Raw genomic sequence first — 22,361 nt, 5'->3', positions numbered from 1 at the left:
TTAAAGTCACATGAAGATGACAGCTAAACCTGATCTATTTTTTTAACTGAGTTATAGAAAATGTTGATTGTGATAAATAAATAGAGATGTTTTGACTGGACTTCCCCAAGGCCTTTGAGTTGTTTCCATGTGGACAGCTGCTATTAAAAGTGTAATGGCTGGAGACAGGATTGGGACTGTGGAACTGGACTGCTGTATGGTTAAAGGACAGGAATCAGAGGTTGTTACAAGACAGACAAAGTTATAAATAAGGAAAATGACTACTGAAGAACTCCAGAGCTCAGTCCTGTGCAGTGCTCTTTAGTATGTGTGTTGCAGCTGTTCCTGAGAGAGCAGAGAACAGGCTCAACCTCTTTGTCTTCAATTAAAAATACATGCAATAGTGGAGAAAGGGGAAAAGTGTAAGGATGGATCTAGGAAGACCAATGAAATCAGTAAAACAGTGGAAGCAGTTTCACTACAGATAAAAGACAGCACTGGAACCATAAAATTAGTTGTGTATTATCATCTGGTGAGATTGCAACCAATTGGGCAAGAACACACAAAAAAGGAGAGTGTGGGGGGGGGTTCATACCTGAGTAGGAGCACCAGGAGCAAAGTGAGTTGCAGCAGCAAACAGAATGCCATGATGCTTCTTCAGGGGGACAGTCTCCAGAAACAAAGAGGTAATTCTCTCAACCTTGAGGGTCTTGCATAAGTCACATCTTGAATACTGTGTGCAGTTCTGTAGGTCAAACAAGGAAAGGGTCATTGGAGTGCATAAAGGAATGCAGAAGAAAGCTATCTGAAGACTGAGTGAGATGCAGAGGAACCCTATGTATAGAAAATAAGAAACCAGAAGATACAAGCAAGAGTTGATAAGGAGCTCTTCATACTAAAGACGAGAAGATATGGGAAAAAATTGATATAATGTGCACCAGTTGATACCTGGGACATGTAAAAAGTCACTCTAAACAGGAAAGGAAAGATAGTAAGGAGGAGGCAGAGACAACAGATTTTAGGGCCTAAAAACTCTTTAGATGTCAAAGTACATTTTCAAGGGGAGGGTTGTAGATCCATACAATGGATTACTGGAATGGATGGTAGGGAGGAAATCCATAGATGCATTCCAGATAGCATGGGACAGGTCAAGAAAGGGATTGGAAGCAGAATGCTAAGTGTAGTTAAAAGAACCAGCTATTTAGGCTGATAGTCTCCTTTTGCTGCCAGGTAAATGTGATGTAATTCAGAAAATCTAGAGTTATAAGTAAAACTACTGATTTATCAGAAAGGTCATGATACACAGCTGCTGTTTGGTTGCTTACAGGAAGTATAATTTAATAAATGTTGCTACTAAAAGCATAGGAAAATCAAGCATGCTGATTCTTATACAGTATGCAAATGAGGTTTGCTAGCACACTTAGCTACAGGAAATTATTTTGTATCTTGGTTTAATTCTTGCAGATATGGAACAAATGCACTTTGCTCTCAGAAAGTGGAACAGTATATGAAGGCATGTACATGACAGTTTAAATAATGTATGAGCAATAGACAGAACAATGGAATACAGGTAAAAAATAGCTTTTAGCATATGAGACATACTTTTGCTTGTTTTTCTTGACTAATCCCATTAGATCAGTAATCGGCAGAAAAGACATTTTGTGGTTTTGATAAAAATAATTTTCTCAGATGTCATAACACTTCAAAAAAGTATAGTTTAGAGCACTGAAAATTATATTTTAAAGTACGCTTAAATATGAGTATCGACCTTGCAGAAGAAGCAAATTATTTTGACATTTTTAAAACTAGATTTGTCCAAAGTGAGTAGGTAATTTATTAAGAAGAGTTTTCTGTTATTTGCCTTACCTTAAGTTAATTTCTGTCACCAGTTTGGGGCATAGTGCTGAAACCTGGAAAAGAGTAGTGTGCATACAGAAGCATTATGAATACGAAATGTGAATAGTTATCAGAATGCTGTAGGCAGAAAACCCACAGCAGAAAATGGACATGCTTATATGTTGGATTTGTAATAATTTCAAAACAATCAATAAAAAGATTTCAAAAAAAAAAAAAACGAAAATGGGCATGCGGTTTTGTCTGCAAAGCTCTAAATACTCAAGTGCATAGAGAATTCTGGAATAAATCATACAGAGTTTCTAATATAATACTAAAATGCAACCAGAAATATCATATGCTGCTCAGTAACTTGTTTGCTATGGTGCCATGTTACATAGCCAAGAATGCAATGTACCTGAATGTAATACACCACCAACAATAGTAATAAATACACTGTTGGTAATACCCCTCACTTTGTAGTGCAGGTGGTTATGTGAAAGAAGAAAAATACACAAGCAGGTCCATAACAGTATGGCACATATTACCCATTTGCACCCCCTTCCATAAGTGTGTATTTAAAATGTTTTTCCAGTCTGCATTAGCTATCTATGGACCAAATATGACAAATCTGGAGTGAAGTGAAGTAAATCAGACCAAGTGGAGTTTAATCTAGTAGCATGGTTAGCTCTATGTCAACCTACTCAGGTAAACTTTTTCTGAAAAGTTAAGGGTTGGTAATCTCCCTCTTCCGGGTTGTGATAAATGGAATGCATTTTTGTAGCCATTTATTATGAATCTGTATTTTTAGGACAACATCCATCAAATATCAGATACAGTGACTGATGATTTTGCCAGTGAGATTTGTGCATAATGTGTTTTTGATGTGTGTGGTCCATCTTGCTTTGTGTTATATTATTGAATGTTTGGGAATGATGGTCCTGGAAGGAGAGTGCCTGCTGTATTGTCTGAAATGTAATTGAATACAGTTTTGTACACTGAATACTACAGCTGGGGAACATGAACAAACTGGTGTACTTTGTCCTTTGTGACCTTTAAATCACTATATTTGATAAAGGAGGGATGGGATATGCAAAAGTGCTTGCCACTGCAATCTTTTTTTTTTTTTTTGTGATGAGAGTAGATTTCTAAATGTGATTTGGTAGCTTTTGACACATATTTTCATTAGTAATGAACTCATCGGCTTTGTCTTCATTCTGTGAACATGTACTCCTGAAAAAACATGTAAAGTTGTTTAGACCCAGGGAGAACTGTAGATGAGGCTTATGAAAAGTTGATTTGTAAGGCCATGGCAAAGATGCTGGAGTCATCATTTGGCTCATTTGTGAACATGGTTGAGAAGGATGTTTTACCCGCTCCCTAAAAAAAATACTGAGCTACCTTTCATTAAATTCTACAATAACTGACTGCCATGGTGTTTCTAAATGTTTTAATCCATCTGTAGTTTTCTTGCATAGATCATAAAGATAAATGAATTATTTCTACCTACAGTTAAATAGAATTAATACCTAAGCTTCATATTCTGGTTTTCAAATTAAGTACGCTATTTGTAGATTCCCCTCTATGCTTCCTATTTCTGAGAGGACAAAGTCATCATGTAAATGTAAAAATAGCTTTTTTAGGTAACTCAGGTCATTCAAGATATCATTCTTTTTAATATGGGTTCCCACTTAGTATAATCTAGTTCTGTGAACAGATTAATTTTAGAACCTGAAGAGAAATCTGAAGAAAATAGTTCTACATCTTGGTGTCTTGCTTCTTTTCCTAGATCAAATAGTGAAAATTAAGTGGTGGACAATCATTACTGAAGATTGGTTTGACTTTTGTTTGACTAGTTAGCCATAATTCAATAAAAAAAAAAGATTATTAGTCCTGAGATTGCAAGTTAAGAACTATTGTGAGTTCTGCTTAAAAGGAAGAGATAGTGGAAAGCTGTTAAATATTTCTTCCACTCAGGCAACTTACATTTGTGACCACATACACATCAAAAGTGGCCCTTTTCATAGTATCAGTGATAAACATGGGAATACTTTATGTTCACATAACTTATGCCAAAGAAAATGTCTCTGCAATATTTAGGATAGAGCAAAATTTTATATTACTGGAAGGTAAACTAAAGATTTTGTAGTGCCTGGAGTGCTATGATTGCACTCAGAAAAATGACTAAATAACATCCAGGTTAAGCTACTACCTCACCTTAACAAGGCTTAGAGGATTGTTAAGCACCCCATACATGCCGTTAATGTCCGGTCTACACGAAAAGCTGACAGTGCTGTCCAGTAAACAGAAGGAGCAGGTAGAAATGGCTTCATTTCAACTCCCAGTTCTTCTTGCCAACTAAATTACACAGGGCATTTTGAATTAAACAGCTCCTTACACAGGGAATTTGTACTGATGTTAAACACTCATCCACTGCTTTGGCTTTCAAACTCAACATAGCACATCTCATTTTTTTTAATCTCACTTTTGACTAGTTTGTAGTACCTGAAGAAGGTAAATCTCCATGCACTATTAAGAATTATGACTGGATCTCCTTTCGTAACAACATATTATATGCGCTCGACACAGATGCCAAGATTCACCTCAGCATCCATGTCTCAAATACATAAAAAGTGAGTTACAATCAGTGACCCAATCATATTCTTGTTTATAACTGGCTTTTATTTCCATGAAAACAATGACATTTATACTTTTAGACTGCCATGAGCTTCCAAAATGTCTGCATTGCTTATCTAGCTATCTATGTATGTTTCCACCATTAAACAAGTAAGATGCCTAGAATTTTAACTGGTAGAATAGATAATCATTGTTAAGGGTTGTATAAAATATCTACAACTCTTTCTTCAGTGAAATACAAAAGTGGTGTAAAATGTGAAAAAAAAATATATAAAACATTGTTCTCTCTAGGTTTGCATTAAAAAATGTAAAATATACATTATGTGAAAAACTATGTAAAAACAGTATATGCTGCAGTGAGGTTATAGCATTCTGTAAAGTGTAAAATGCAAAACAAAGTAAAAGTGTTTTACAGTGGGAGGAGGGCAGTAACATACCTACACTGTTAACGGCTATATAAGAACCTACAACATGTTTCACTCAAACTGTAATAAAGTTGTGAAATATGAAAGAACATATAAAATCAACATTATTTTTCCTCTTTAGATGCAACCAAAATGTGAAATATAAGTAATGTGAAAACTTTGTGAAATAACTGTACAGGATATGATTTTTTTCACTATAAATCTGCAACAGACTGTGAAGTAAAATGAAAAAAGAAAAGGTAACTTTTTTGTTTGTTTGTTTTCCTTTCACAAGTACACATATGTGCATACACAAAATTCTCACACACATGCACACTTATTTAATAAGGTTGAATGAGTCTCTTCCAATCATTCTATGCATTACCTGTGTAGCTAGTTTGTATAAAAAGTCCATTTTTGAACTTTAACTTTGACTGCCAAAGAAGGAAAGTATGACAGACTGCCTGAAAAGGGGGATTATTAACCTGAAATAATTTTATTAACTAAATACTATCTAATTATGCCTCAATCCAGGCCACACCCCTGTATTCTTCATGATAAGCAACTGTCTCCTGGAAATTCTGGAACAACAACCATTTTCATTTCAGCTGTTGTCAAGAACTTGGGGTCTAAAGGACTGCCTGCTACTCTACATCAGTGGGGTTTATTTTTAATGCCTTTGTCTCTGGATAGTCTGCATTTTTTAGGTAATGGTAGACAAAATCTACTATTTTTTAGCTAGAGATAGTGTCAGAACTACCCAACTAAATACTCAAATATTTTTCTGATGCCATCTTTCACCTCAAGGTGGGAGCCTGGGTTTGCATGGGTAGGGCAACAGGAATAAAGTAGAGACCAATCTAGACTTCTGCCTGGCAAATGGCTTGATAGTAGCCAACACATTTCAAAAAGAGAGACAGTTACAAGATCACATACAAGAGTGGCCAACATGCAACTCAGGTAGATTTCCTCCTAGTAAGAAAGGGCATAGGGGTAGAATCAGTAATTGCAAAGTCATCCCAAGTGAAACAGTCAGCCCACAGCATAAATGACTGTTTGCCACAATCAACTGCAAGCAGTGGTTAGAGAAGGCTCTAAGATCAACAGAAACCAGGCTGATGACCTGGAATTTGACTGGAGAGAAAGCACAACAGTTCAAAGAATTATTCAGTGCTCCAGCATGCCAGAAAGAGGAGGAAATAAGTGAAATTGAAGAAGAATGGCAGTGCCTCAAAACAGCATGTATGAAGACTACAGAGCAGACGTGTGATTGAGCCAGGTATGGAAATAAGGTACATAAGGAAAGCTGGTGGTAGAATGCAGATGTCCAGGAAGTCATCAGAAGAAAGGAGTGCAGGAAAAAGTGGGAGATAGAAAAGAGAGACCAGGCTAGGAAGGTATACATGTTAGCTAACAAAGAGGATAAGAAAGGAGTTGCAATAGCAAAAGAACAAGGCATCAGAGGCACTCTACCAGCTTCTGGAAAGTGACTCAGTAGGTGCACAAAGAAACTATATCAGGTTGCAAGGCAAAGATAGAAAGATAAAGAAGATAGTCAGACACCCTTCAAAAGGGATGCCAGCAACACCCTGCTCACCAGTCCACAGGACATCAAAGGCAGATTGAAGGAGTAATTCCAGCAGCTTCTGAATGAAGAATACTCCGCAGAAGTTGCATTTGCTATTCACGGCCTGCGATGAGAGAAGAAGAGGAGCCCACCACAAAGGAAAATTAAATCAGTAAAAGCAGCAGGCTCAGATGAGATCATAGCAGATATGATAAAGATGCTGGGTGAGATAGTGGAGAAATGGCTCCTGAGGGTAAGCATAGCAGTGTGGAGGGAAAAGAGTATCCCAGATGACTGCAGAATAAGCATACACATGTCAGTGTACAAGAACAAAAGGGACATCTACAACTGTGGGCAGTCCAGAGGTACAAAACTCCTGTCACATTGCATGAAAGTTCCGGAGAGATGAATGAGAAATGGATATACAGAGCAGTTCAAAGTAAGATGGGAGGTGAGCAGTTTGGATTCAGATCAGGACGTATCACAACTGACCTACATTTTGCAGTGAAACAGATACTTGAGAAAAGCTACAGATGAGGAAAGAGTCAAACGGTGCATCTCTAGACTTAGAGAAAGCATATAGCAAGTTCCCAAGACAGCTGATTTGGGAAGTTCTCTGGTGGTTCAAAGTCTTAGAAACATTGATAGAGTTAGTGCAAACTATGTACAAAGACCCAGTGACTCAAGTATGAACAGTGTTTGGTCTCATAGAACGGATCCCAGTGGGAGTGGATATGTATCTGGGTTCACCTTTGAACCCACTGCTGTTCATACTGGTGATGGACTACATTAGAAAACAGGTCAGAGGTAACAGATTAACAAAGTCAAATTTCTCATACATTTGCTGAATTTCTGCAGACAAATTACATGCCATGCTCTGCCCAAAAGAGGCGAAAGGATTAATATTTCTCCTCTTATTCTCTTCACTGAAAAACATTTCCCATGGTTTTGTAACATCTAACTCACGGGAAATCATCACTCAACCTGTAGATTGCTGTCCCATCTGGACTGTATACTGATTGATACTGCATTGAGTGGAATCAAGTTGATCCTGCCTAAAAATCCTTGGCAGGTCCAATGCTGAATGACTGGAAATATAGGCAAATATCAAAAACAACACAAAAAAAAGCTGAATAGGAAAGGCAAATAACAACAATCAAGTGACCACAAATAATTTATTATTCTCTAGCACCTCAGCACACAATGCCTTCAATTGAGTAAAAGCTTCTCAATAAAGCATACCTTATATACTATAAGGCAACATTTAAACAATTATACAATTCTGAATCCCGGAAGAGCATAAAAACCAAGAAGAAGGCACAGCAATGTCTTCTGAACCCACTGAAGAATCAACTGATTGGGATAGCGATTATGCAGACTACCCTGGGTTGCTGTCTACCAAAGAACCTGGTTACATGAAGTGGACTTTTTGAGAAGACAGAACTGATGAAAATAATAGAAAACAGGGGAGAAATGTATATGAAACACAGAGGGACAGTTCCTTTCAACAGCATACAGTTTCGTATCCACAACAGCAGCAGCAATCTAGGTACAAGAAATTTAGAAAGAACTAATGTAGAGACTTTGTGTGACAATAACTATGTGGTTAATTTATCTGGTTATACTTTAAATGACCAAGAGGCTGCCGTTTTAGGTTTAGGCTTAAAATATGTGCCAACAGTGATGCCTAGACTTGACATGATTAATAAAATACACTTTTTCTCTTGTAAGAAAACTGCATTTGTGGAATTTTTTCAAAGTAATAAAGGTAATAATTTTATAGAAACTGAATTTGATACATCATGTGATACAGATACAAGTTTTCAATCATGTTTGTCTGAGCTAGATAGTTATGGTGAATGTAATGCTTATTGTAAGTTGAACACTAAAACAGTACCTATTAAAACACAATTTATTCAAACATTTAATCATGACGGCGTGCAGCAGTTTTCTATTATGGTTAATTTTGCCATTGAAAATGCTTATTAAAAATTTATTGATAGTAAAAATCAGATAAAATATAACTTGACAAAATTAGACTGGCAAGCTTTGCAAATGTTAAGTGATAACAGAGATTATTTTCAAACCGGCTGATAAAGGTAATAAGCTAGTTATGGTATATCATGATCAATATTTGAGGATGTGTTATGACCATTTATATGACGTTAATACATATAGTATAGCTTGTATTGAAGATTATAGAAAATCTATCCAGAGTTATGAAGAATTGCTATTGAAAGGAAATAGGTTAGAATATTTTACGAACAATGATATAAATAAAAAATATGGTGTAGAAAGATGTGAAACGGCATCCTTCTGCTCCCTTCCTAAGATATCTTTTGAACCCTCCAGGAAGACCCATAGTATCAGCATGTCAGTATTTTCTGAACAAAATTGGTATTATTTTATGTAATTATTAACTGGATGTGGTTAAAAAAATCAAGCATCATACATCAAAATTACTTTTGATTTTTTGAATACAATCAAAACTATTCAATGGAAGGAAGACATGTATTGGCTGGTAATAGACGTCAAGAGTTTGTATACCAGCATTGAGCATAATTATGGGATTGAGGCTTTAAGGTTTGCTCTGGGCGATAGCCCTGTAGTGACATATATTACTGGATTAGTGTAGTTTCATTTGAAAAACAATTATCTTGAATTCAGTGGCACTTTGTACCATCACCTCGTTTGCACCCATGTATGCTAATATCATGATGGATTTTTTTGAGCATGAATATGTGTATAAGAGTGGAATTTTCAAAAAACATGTCTGCCAATATTTTAGATATATTGACGGCCTTATATTTATTTGTCAAGGCAGACATGAAGAATAAAGAGTTTATTAACGAATTGAATAAAAACAGGCTTGGTTTACAATTTGAAACCTCAGCAGTGGTCTTTCTTGTTGGAATTAATATGCCTTGCAACTGTAAAGTTTTATTATAATGAATGGTTAATTGAGTATTTAATTGTTTGATTATATAATCGCATAATTGTTTAAATGTTGCCTTATAGTATACAATGTGTGTTTTATTGAGACACTTTTACTCCATTGAAGGCATTGTGTGCCGAGTCGCTAGAGGATATTAAATTAAATTATTTGTGGTCGCTGGATTGTTCTATTTGTCTTTCCTATTCGACTTTTGTTTTGGTGTTGTTTTTGTTATACAAAATCTAGAATTTTTTTTTAACCTAGAGATAGTGTCAGAACTAGCCAACTAAATAATCAAGCATTTTTCTTATACCATCTATCTGTTTGAAATATCTGTCTGCATATTAAATTTTCCAAGAGTATTCCTTAATTTTGAATTTCATTTATTTAATTTTTAAAGCTGTTGGCTATTTACTTATTAACTGATAAAAGGATTTGATGCATGATAATTCTAGCTTGAATCTCCACTGGAGCAAATGACTTAGATGGGTGAAGGTAGAGGAGCCATGTGGTTAGAAAAGTAGACTGGGGGAAATAATTCATGACAGGGAGTTTATGAGTTATGATGGGTTTTATTCCCTCCTAGCCAGAATAGTTGTTCACCCAGGCTTTACCCACATAAGTAAACCTTAACAAATCAGAGTAAATCCCCTAGCGACACCATTGTCATGGATTACTGTTGTACTTACACCCAGAAAACAGTGTGCACCTCATTTTCTCAACAGTGCTTTGATGAAAATCAGATAAAAAGATGCTATTCAGTAAATTCTAAATAATTACTTGTGCATCTCTTCACTACTGTTATCCAGTAGATGCAACAGTGCAGAACCTCATATATATGCCTGCATACTGCAGTCACCATTTTGAAATAGAAGTCAGTTTTTTTTTATTTACAAAGAGCTGTCATTATGCATCTCCAGCAGACCTTTACAATGTTTGAAATAACATAAGCAGTATGGTGAAAAAAAACATGTTAGCAGTAACAACAACAGTGGCTAGAAAATGCACAAGTTTAATACTTGTACATAACTAATAAGTAGACACTGTTATTAGATGAAATAAATGCAGGACACAACCCACTCCTATGTATGTAGGCCTCAGAATTCTGGCTAAAAGCTCAGAAGCTTGATTACATTGAAGGTGGGGGCAAAGATTAATGATCTTGAAGACATTTATTTATCATCTCTTTTCATTTATTCATTACATCTTGTTAACTGGGTTTGCATTTTCAGATGTGACCTGGAAAAAGGAAAATAAAATTTGAATAAAAAATGTAATCTATATAATAAAAATAGCATAGGAACAGTTTAAAGGCAAATCATACAGAAATATGATTAAGTCTCTGATCATAATCAAGCTGTTATGTCTTTGGATAAGGAAGTCAAGAACTTTACCCCGAGTCCAAAGCATGAGAGGTGAATTTTGACAACCATGTCAAAAACACAAAACTACTATGATCAGACAGACCAAACAATAGTTTGTAGTAAATGGAGCTGCAGCTGTTCTGATGTACCACCCATCAGAGATAAATAAGAATACAAAATGCTTTACAATTTTAAAAGCACAACCACACGGATGGCAACCAGAAGGTAAATATCTCTCTGCTGAATTGACATATTTAAAAACTTTTAAAACATTTCAGTTTGCATTTTTGTGCAGCAATAGAAAAAGTGGTTTACAGCTTTCAGAATTGGTTTTAGGTTGTCATTGTTGTCCTGTGGTGGCTACTGTGTATGCCACGATGTAAGACTAGAGCATAATACCTCTAAGTCATTCGTAAAAAAACTTGTAAGTCACCTCTGATTTCAGAAAGGTGCATACCAGGATAGATGTTTTCCTGATTTCACTGTGTAATCAGCACTCTCTATTTAACTATTAAAGTTAAAAATGCAAATATAACAAATCTAAACATACAGGCAGTCATCTGTCATATAGTTACCTGTCAGAACATAAGACAATAATATCACATAAAATACATGGATCATAAGGAACAAATCATCATAATCACAGATTTAGTATACTAAAAAGAAGGTGGACGTTACATGTTTTGTTTAGACAGTAGGATGAAAATGAGTGACAAAATAATGGTATAACAGTAGGACTACAAATAATGAAATAACCACGTAATAATATGAGCGCAGTACCAGATTTGGGTAGCACTGTCTAAAGACCTGGAGGCGGAGTAGGAAGCAGTGAAAGGGTGCCTAAGAATTAGGAAGTAGGACAAGTTGAATATTACCTTGACAAAGAATTATAGATAAAACACTGACAAAGGAGTGATAACATATAAACAATGCTTTCCAGTAAATCCAAGAGAGCTCAGGATATGAATTAATAAGGATGATAATAATTATGTTTGCAGACATAACTTTAAAGAACTCAGAAAGCGGAAAGTAAGATGAAAGAGGAGTTGCCCTGATATTATAACATACATGTCATTTGGAAAATAATTTAGTAATTTAGTGATCATTTGAAACTGATAGCATATGATTAGCTTCCAAAATTTTCAAAGCTATTTTTTTTCGGTAAATTAGTAAAATAAAGCCTCTTTATAGCTCTGATAGCAAGCACTCATTTTCCTTAGTGTACAGCAGAGCTACAGTGATTTTACTGACCTCTGTTTTCTGTCTTTCCTCCAAGCTTGCTCCCCCTATGAACAGATAGAACAGGCTTGTTGCAGATCTGAAGTAGACTCAAATTCATCCTCCTCCAGAAATATAGTGACATGATGAATGAATGAAATAAACTCACAAGAGTTTTGCTAATTTTGGGAATCTGGAAACATGTTCATTTAAAAATCCCCAAAATTCTAGAATAACATAAACAGCCATGAAGTTATCAATCATCATGTGGCACTCTCAAGTACTGATTGTTCTGATATATGAAAAGTAAGTAAGACATCCAGAACTCTTTTTTTATTTCCTACTTTTCCACCATCATATGCTAATTTAACATAATTTTTATCCCTAAACTATACTGCCTGATATCATAAACACCTAATACTTTCATCTTATGCATTACATGCATATTGCAAACATATGACACCAGTGTTTATAATAATGTCAGTGAATTTAACTTCAGCATAAAATGTGTTAACCTGAATTGCCAATTACTTGCATTTTATATGTTTTTTTTTTTTTTTTATAACGTCTCTGGAGTGTATTTTGTTTCAGTGTTTTCTGTCTGTTATCCTAATGCACTTCGTAACTTTATTTTTCATTTCTTGTATTATTTTACTGTCTAATTGTAAAACATTTCTCCAATGCTGCCTCTGAAAAAGAGCTATTGTATTAGCTCAGTTGGCCTGCGCTGGTAGAGAAAATACATAAATAAGTAAATAAATAAATAAACTGTAAGAAAAAGTACTAGAACAATTACTATATACCTTCTCAGTAGATGTGGTTGGTCTGTTCCACATATTTCTTAAAACATGCTGTATTTTAATTTGATAGGCACTGCCTGCTATCTTCCGTTCCTTATATTCTTTAAGTATGCTTCTAGGCATGTGGAAGACAACTTATTTTACCCATATTTCTAAACATGGTAACCTCTGCAAGCTGAAAATTACTGACAAATATCCCTCTTCTCACTTATTTCTATAATTTTGAAATAATTTCTGTCCAAACAGCTCCACTTACACTTAAACATTAATGGAATGTTGTGCTTTGAACAAACCAGACAATGATTTTGGGCACCTACCTTATTCTCAGCAAATAATTCCATCTACCTTAACATGCATCTTCATAAAATGACAGTATCTGTTTTGAAGAATCACATCAAGGCCTTCAGGCCTTCTTTCCCTTACTTCTTCTAATCAGCAATTTTACTCTCCTTTGAAATCCAATGCACTCTTACATTAGAGTTCCAGAGTAAACTACTGAACTACCCACAAAAGCAGAGACAGTTTCAAATGGGTATAATTCTCATCTCTCACCATCTACAATAGAATCATTCTGGTTTGATTCCAGGGTCTCTCATGTTTTCTGTTTTTCTTAATATGGTAGCCTGTGACAAGGCTGAGCTCAAAATCAATTCATATATTAATTTTGAGCAAAAAGAAAAGCAATTCCTACACTTATAACAGCATCTTCTTATGAAATCAGCTATCAGAGACACTCTTCTCAAGTAATGTCTTAACAGGGTGATTTTATTTCCATATGGTTGAAGTCTGTACAATGATGCTTCAGCATTCACAGAACTGGTCTGAAACCCAAGCAAACTCCCTTCCTCAATGGCATATTCTGTCAGCGAAGCCACCAGGTACAAAATGTGACTATGTGCAAAAACTTAAATATGAGACTTGAGCTTCTCCTCCCTTTTTTAACAACTTGACTAACTTCCACATGCCCTTAGTGAATACATTTTTTCAATATCCACAAAGTAGTATGGGTATCTTTCTGGAGAGAAGGAAGTTCAAATTTAAAGTAAGTGATAGTAAATAGGCAAATTATGTTAGAGAGGCAGTTAGGGAGAGGTGAAGGATCAGGGGAGTTCAAAAGAGTTAGAAATATCAGAGCTTTGTATTTTGGGTAATACAATGGTTTGCATAATCTGGATTTAGAGGAGAGACAAAGAAAAATTCCAGTTGCAATACAATCCACTGGGAGAATATCAAGAAATTAGAAAGATAAACAATATGATAAAGGGAGGGGCTATTGTAAAGAATCTGATAGAAAGATTGCAAGTAAAATGGGTAAATGCACTGTAGGCAGTATGAACACTAAAATATTTGTATCACTAAGAAGGACAAAGAGGAAAGAAGGGAAAGAGCTGATAAAGGAGCAGAAACAGAGGTTGGAGACAATACAGGATGGATGGTTTGTATGGGCTGGAAGGGGTGAAGTAACACAAGGGAATAAATAAAGTGAAGATGTAAGCTACAGGTGAGAAAGTGTGTCAAGTCTTAGGCAAAAAAAAAAGATAAGAAGAAAGATCTATGGCAAGAAGGGGGAGAAATGACTGATGTTGTAGACAAGGAACCTAAAGAGCATAAGGAAAATCATTTGTATAACATGTCTGAGAGGTAAACAGTTTTGTGATGAAGAAAAACAAAACAAGAGTCATGGGAGACTCTCATGCTGTGTGCACAATATGTAAGGGATGAACTATAGCTGCTGGTAAAGGAGTAGAAGGAGGAGCATGTGGAAACTGGACAAAGGGTGTGCAATTTAGGAAGAACGGGTGTCAACACAAGCAGAGACACTGCATGGATGAATCAGTGAGGCAGAATACAGTGTTGAAAGCCAGGAAGGGAAGATGATTATCCAACAGAATTAAAACAAATAGTAACAGAGGAAGTACCAGGATCATTGGTGGAAAAGTGTACAAGCTGAACACTAACAAAGGAGTGCAGGACACAACAGGGTAAAGGCAATGCTGCTCATGAAATAATGAGTGGGAAAAGGAAAACCCAGGAAATGATAGGGCAACATTAATGTAGGCAAATATAAAGGTATTCTCAAATATGTTGGTGAACAACTAAGATGCAAATAGGGTCTGTAAAAGGAAGACCATTAATCAACGTGTTGTGGATTCCAGCATGCCCTATACCTAGAACTATGAGTGGAAGAAAAAAGCTATAGCAATATTTGATTTATGTGTTTTTTTTTCAGAAGGTATATTGTTTCAGGGAACTGTTGATGGCCATGTGTAAATCATTTTTGATTATGGTAGTAATGAATAGAGATTCACTAGAGGCAAAGAGACAGACAGAGGGATAAGAACAGGGGTTTGCATTCTTGTCAAGATTTTTTCTTTTCAGTATAGGTGAACTGCTGGTATGACTAAAAAGGTGACTGAGACAGCTGAAGTGTCACTGCAGAACAGGAATAATTAACTATTTGAAGATAATATTTGCACTAGTATTTAATGACTTATACCTTGGAAAGAATATTACAAGTGAAGAGTGAGGGGCAACGAGTGAAGTATGCAAAGGATAACCATAGAGAATACATATTTGGAACAAGAATGTAGGTAACATTGGAGAAAATGTTACAGAAAATTATGGAGAAAATGTCACAGAATATAGAGAAGCAGAGAAGGAAATGGAATTAGATATTATTGTGTTACATTTGTTTCATGACAAAAGTAGCCAATAAATGTATCTAGGCTTCGTTTCAAATGCATTTAACAGTTTACCTTCCCTCCATCCCTATCTTTTCCCTTACCCTTTCTCCACCTATTCCTTACCCTCTTTAATGCCTGTATGAAAACCCTAACACCCATTCCAGCTCTTCTTTCTACAGGTTCACAGCCCTCTCTGTGAAGAAATGCTTTCTGAAATTCAGGCTGACACTTAACCCCTTCAATCTGCTTTCTGTGCCTCCTTCTCTCTTCTCTGCCCTTGCTGCTCAGGAGATCCCTGTACATCTCCTTGCCAGGATTTTGTACATTCACATCATGTCTTCACCACCCTAATCATTCTCAATCTGTGGTGAAAAGAAACCCAGCTCTGCTTGCCTCTCGTCATACATTTCCTCTCTGGCTCACAAAATGCTCTAGTAGCTTTTTTTCTGGACTCCTTCCAGCAGCATAAGATCTCATTCCTTGTATAGCCTCCAGAACCACAAACAATACTCAGACTGTAGCCTGGGCACGGCTGCCCACTATGATAGAAGAATGTTGTCTTTGTTTTTAGAGTTCATTCCCCTGAAGATAGTCACCAACATTTTGTTTTCTGATACCACTGTTATCTCATTCCACTCCTTGTAGTCCAAACCAGGTGCAACTGACATCCCTCCAATATCCTTCTCCTGTTCCTTTGCTGTTGCTTCTCTTTGCCCCAGATAATACCTCATGACAGGGTTTCTGTGGACAAATGTATTACTTTGCATTTCTTTGCACTGAACCTCAGCCATCACCTTTCAAATCGTTTGATCAGACTTTCTAAATCCTTTCTTAGACTCATCTTCCATCATCGTGACATCAGTGAAGAAGATGACCCTGCTCTTTTTTTCCCTCAGATATGTGTGAAACAAATACACTGAAGAACACTGGACCAAAGACTAACGCCTGTGGTACTCCATTACTCACTTTCCTTATAAATGAAATCAGCACTCTATCCACAGTTCTGTATTTCGTTATTCATTATCCTTCCCCAGTGCAGCAATTCAGTTCTTCAGTCTTGATTGTCCCCATCCCCTTCAGTTTTTCTATCAAACACATGTGGGACTGTCTCAAAGACTTTGGAGTCTACTGGTATCCATCTATCAAATTCACCTGTAACCCAGTCATTAACCTGCAGCATATCTGCCTAGCAGCTTCTCTGTCCACAAGCCCATTTTTTTTCATCAGCTGAAAACTCTCTTCTTGGAGAAAAATAAGTCTCCATTACTTTTTCTGCCATTACTGTTAGGCATAGACCTGTAGTTTCTAGATTCTTCTTGCTCCCTCCCTTGTACAAGGCTACTATACTTGCTGCTCACTAGTCCTCAAGTATTTCTGCCCTGATGAAGTATCTGTTGAGGGTGTTCTCATAGAACTGGCCTCTACACTGACCAGATGCCTGAGGAGGTTAATATGTAAGTCTGCTCATCTTTACACTTTATTAATTCTGTCTTATAATATTAGGTTTATATTTCCTAATTAAAAGTAATAGATTACAAGCCAAATCAATATTGAATGAATTAAAGTTCCAAAGATCTAATGAGGTAACTGATCTTGTAATCCATTTAGGGACAGCTTCATAAGTAAGTACTAAGCTGCCTGTATGGGGTATTTTAAGCCTAGCAAATTTAGCTTGGCAAGGATAAAACCCTACACATTTTACCTTAATCATTAGGCCAACCCCCATACAGTATGTGATTTAGTGCATTTAGTGCACCGTGTATGATGTTTAACTAAGAACTGAGCTATCACGTGCACTTTGTTTTCTGGCTCACACAGTGTATTCTTTGTAATAACTCCTTTGTGGGAAATCTTAGTCATAACTTCCAGTTTATGCCAACCAGTAAGTATTACCCTTATTGGCCTCTCTTCTATGACATCTCTTCTTCTTGAAAAAAAAAATAGTAACTCCATTCCATGATAACTATCCCATCCTAGTTCTTGGAGACTCCAGACATATGCTGTTCTAAGTCTAATGTACTTGTTTTAGAAAGTCAGGTTTTGGATTCCTTTCTAATTCTGTCATCTGCTCCAACTGCTGAAACGTTCTCACAGATACCAGTAAGACATTTGAGTACTGTGGCTCCTGACTGACAAGCCATCACACTTGCTTTCTTTTGCCAACTTCCATACCTAAAAAAGGCCATTGAGTATGGATTAGTAAGCTAAATGCATTGACAAAGACTTGTGGATCATTGTGCATTCAAAAACTGGCGTGTTGGAAAACCTGTACATTATTAAGGAATAAGTTGCAAATATACCATGATGCCTTCCTCAAAGATGATTTGTAATTGTTTTTCACAGATAATACTTTTTATTCCTGGGTCTTTCTGGTTTTATCTATATGCATTTGTTGTGGGACACTTTTCCTTTTTGGTTTGGAGTGCTTTAGAACATACTCTTACTGAAAAGGGTATTTTTTTTTGCTGGAAGTGTATGGATAATAGAAAAAATTGTAACATATCTCATCTGTATATGTAATGGACTTTGCTCTATTGGTCTATATATATATATATATATATATATATATATATATATATATATATATATATATATATATATATATATATATATATATATATATATATATATATATTATAAAAAATGAGTGGTATAATGTGTATTTAAAAGCCAGTGTACTAGAAAGTTGCCCTGCCTTTATACACCGCTTCTCCTGTTTTTGCTGAACTCTCACTATGTGCTCACAGTAATTTAATGCTCAAATTTTCTTTGTAACAGTAGTATATCATCTAAGCAGATTGTCAAAACATTCAGTCAGATTTTATTGACAAAAGCATGCAATGTCCCAACCCATCGCATCATAAAAGCATGTGTTCCCATTAAACAATGTCTAGCACACATACCAGTAAAACTGAAGTATGCAGCCAAGAACACGAGCATTTAAATTCAATAATTTCCATATACAATGTTCTTGACTGCAACATCGTGTTACTGTTAAATAATTACATTCATTCCCACCTGCACACTCAACTCCATTTTTATTTATATTACTTAGCATTTGTTAACTGGCAAATGTGCTGATCTGTGGGCCTTTTTCAGCCATGATCTAGGATACTCACTCAATGGTAAATGTAACATTTATAAATGGAATTGTTTGGCTAGTCAACTAGCATGCTTTTGGGATGAAACCAAAACACTTGAAGAAGCCCTACATAGATACAGGGAGAACATTCAGTCTCCACACAGATAATGATTGCAGTTCAGTATTGAACACAAAACTGTGGAACTGTGAGGCGGTTATCTTATCTCAGAGTCACCATGCCACCCTTTCTCTACCTAACCACCAACCTATAAGATTACCAGCCTGGCCTAACCAAGGTAATCAGACCCCAGCCACGATAATTCTATGACACTCATTAAATAAATATTGTATTCTCATTATAAAAGCAATTTATAAAAGATGTCAGCCTGATATTTGACCAAAACACATATTTATTCCTGGGAAAAGGAGTGAGGGCTAGATTAAAAAAAATGTTAACAACAAGTCAGATACATTGTGTAGGTTCAAACTTACACCAGCCCTTTATCATTCATTTTAACTAAAACTTTTTGCAAAGCTACTTTAACAATAATTTGCAGCTTATTGTGCTTATTTATAGGAATAATTCTCATATCAACTACCAGTAAATGCCTTACTGTGTGTCCCAGATTCCAGATAATGAAATTCAGTTATATACATAAAACATTTCACCTTGTATGAAGATCTCACATTAAGCTGACTTGAAAACAGTCATTCAGCTAAGTATCTTTTATGTCTTCTAAAATGCTTGCACTTTGTGAATACCACAACAAATGGTAGCACAAAGGTAACTCAGTACTGAACTCTGTTTCACAGTGCCATGGCCTTTGAGTGGGGCTAATGTCCATTCGCTGACCATATGGAGTTTTCATGTTCTCCTTATGACTGTATTTTTGGTGCTCAAACCCATGCATGAGAGTTCATCATACTAAATTAAACATTTACATATATGTATATTCCTTAGACCCCTGTTACTTTTATATACTATCTCTGGGACTGCCTTACCTCAGATGACCCCTAGATACTACATCTTCAGGCTTAGTACATATCCCCCTACTTCACACATATATTTTCCATACTTCTGAAGATCAGTTATGCCTTCAGACTTTTCAATAATCATCTCACTATGTCTGTTCCTCTGAGAATTTAAAGCTGACAAGTAATGACTTCTGCTGAATCTAGAGATGGACTGTGGACAGGCATATATCTAATTTCACTGCTGACAGTAGTTATTTTCATTTGTAACACTAAGTAAAATTTCTGGAGACACGTTTGTCAGATCCTCGAAGAACTGTGGTTAAAAATCAGTGATCTGAAGGTTTCCTTTAATTCTTCTGTAGCCCTTGCAAAGTTAACCAGCAAGATGTAAAATGTCAGCTTCATTACAAACAAAGAACCAGACACATAGCCCAGGGCTCAGTTAAAGAAATTCAAGCATATACACAAAAAATTGACTTCTGCCTGAACATACTATGTTGAACTTACTCTGATGTAGCCCTTTATCTAATTTTCCCTTAATTTAAAAAGGGCTATTTTCTCTTTTTTTTTTTTTTTTGCAAAGGTCTGACCATGTTGGCCAAGTGTCAGGCATTAAAATGAAATCATACATACACACACACACACACACACACACACACACACATATATATATATATATATATATATATATATATATATCTATATATATATCTATATATATATATATATATATATATATATATATATATATATATACCCGCAGTGGTGGTGCTGCGGTAGTGTTGTCACCTCACAGTAAGATGCTGTCCGGTTCGACTCTCAGTTAGAGCATCTTCTGCGTGGAGACATGCGTGAATGGGCGCACCTTTGTTGAAGGTTGTGCGTCAGGGCTGGCAACTCAGCACGTAAAAATCAACTGCCAGTCATTAGCGGACCGGAGTTCCGCTGTGGCGACCCCTAACCAGGAAAAGCCGAAAGACACAACAGCATCTATCTATATATATATATATATATATATATATATATGTATATATATATTTATAAATTGCTTTGCCTTACAAACAACTGACCTAAATATGTTGATCTAAAAGATAAGTGGTCGACAGCACATTTGTGTGAAACTATTTGGTCTAATCAAATTTAATTGAGAGATGAGAAATAATAGTACATACAATCAGGAAGTAAGCTGTTTGGGACATAGTGTCCACCAATGGAATGCTTTAAGTAGTGCAACCTAGAGACACCGTTGTCCAGCACATAACACAGATCAGTGTTTTTTTTCCTTGTAAATCACTGTTGGTACAATGTCTAAGTGTGAACTGACAGTGATTCTCTGGTTTTGAGAGATTTCTTCCAGCTTAGAATTGGTGCAACCATGGAGTTGGTATGTATAATTTTGAGGGGGGCACTTTTGCAAAAACACTTGCAGCTAACATTTTCAGAAGTTCACAAATGTAACAGTTATCCTTGTTGATTAGTGTGATGTCATTATTCTTTTTTTCAGGCATACTGTGTTTAGAGTAAACAGGTAAGTTTGTTTAGGTGAATTATGCATCAAACAAATGTGTGCTATCATTTCAGATGAAATAATTTCACATTTCTTCCCGATGTATATTGGATTATAAATAATACTCACTAACTTTGCTTGTGGCAAAATTAGTAATTTCAGTAATAAGGAGAGAGAAGTAGATAACTGTCAGGGTGGGTCTTGATTCCAGAACCCTTCGGCTGCATTCATTTCAGGTAAAGAACAAGTTCACCCTCTTCACTGATGATACAACATTAGATACAGCACAGGAAGATTGGGGGGGTAGAGAATGATTCTGAAAAGGCTGGTCAGTGGTCCAAAAGGGAACAGTTGATGTTCAGTACAGACCAATGCAAAGGACCTTATCTGGGTCACAGTAGTCTGGTTTAGAATATCGCTAGAAGGAGATGAACTGATTACAACAGTGCAGGGAAAGGATCTGGAAATGTTGAGCACACTGGAAGTGGGCCACCAGGAGCTGCGGGGGTGGTATATGCAGGCAACACTAACCAAATGCTGTGGTATAGCTTCAGGGGGATAGACACCACAGGCAAAGAGGTAATGCTCAAACTCATGATCCTGGCCAGGCCAGGCCAGGCTACTCCTTGAGTACTGTGACCAGTTGAGGAGGCCATGCAAAGAGATGTATATTGAGGTGTTATAATGAGTCTAGATGGAAGCCATTTTTTTATTTATCCATGTCTTTTGGGTTTCTAATACCATGATGGGAATAAACCCCATTCCTAAATCAGAGTATGATTAAAATTCATGAAATTTTATTGTTTAAGTCTTTGATGTTAGCCAGAAGTCCTCTTCACAGCACCTGCAATGTGCCCAGTAATGACTCCTACAATTTGTAAGGGATTACATGCATTGGTAACATATCTAAATATGACTGTAGATTCTTTTTTATAAGACCCATTGCTCCTGCTACTATTGGAACTGTCTGGGTATCTTTCTTCCACATTGTTCTCATTTCTGCCTGCAAATCTTGATATTTTATGACTTTGTGTCTGTCTGTCTGTCTGTATGCATGACACTGTCGTCACTGGGTGTGGTGATTTCAGTGATCAATGCTACTTCTGTCTTCTTTTCATGGACCACTATATACAGTTTTCTAGCATCTATCTTTTGGTGATCCCACGTGATGTAGACATCACCATTTTCTAAGATGCCTTGTGGCTCATGTTTCTAGTGTTTTTCAGCCACTTCAATACCATAATGTTTACACAATCCCCCGTGCAGCAGTCTTGGTGGGTCTACTTCAAATGAGCAAATGCTCATAGGATCATAGGATCATAGGAGGTTACTAGGCTATTGGCCATGAGGTCCTTATAAGCCTAGCCAAGAGTTTA

General features: G+C 36.2%; 1 long non-coding RNA gene across 1 annotated transcript in view; it reads left to right on the top strand.

Annotated features, from left to right (window-relative positions):
- Positions 1-1,482: 1,482 nt before the first annotated feature.
- LOC122801380 overlaps positions 1,483-22,361 on the top strand; it is a 158,233-nt gene continuing 137,354 nt past the window's right edge. The window contains exon 1 of the long non-coding RNA XR_006364701.1: positions 1,483-1,549. This is a non-coding gene — a long non-coding RNA (uncharacterized LOC122801380). The remainder of the gene's footprint in view (positions 1,550-22,361) is intronic.

This window comes from Protopterus annectens, chromosome 4.part1, assembly GCF_019279795.1.
Source record: "Protopterus annectens isolate FY-2018-M chromosome 4.part1, PAN1.0, whole genome shotgun sequence".
In the NCBI taxonomy this organism is placed as follows: Eukaryota; Metazoa; Chordata; order Ceratodontiformes; family Protopteridae; genus Protopterus; species Protopterus annectens.
Note: the sequence above shows the minus strand (reverse complement) of the source record. Positions and strands in the feature narration are given on the sequence as shown.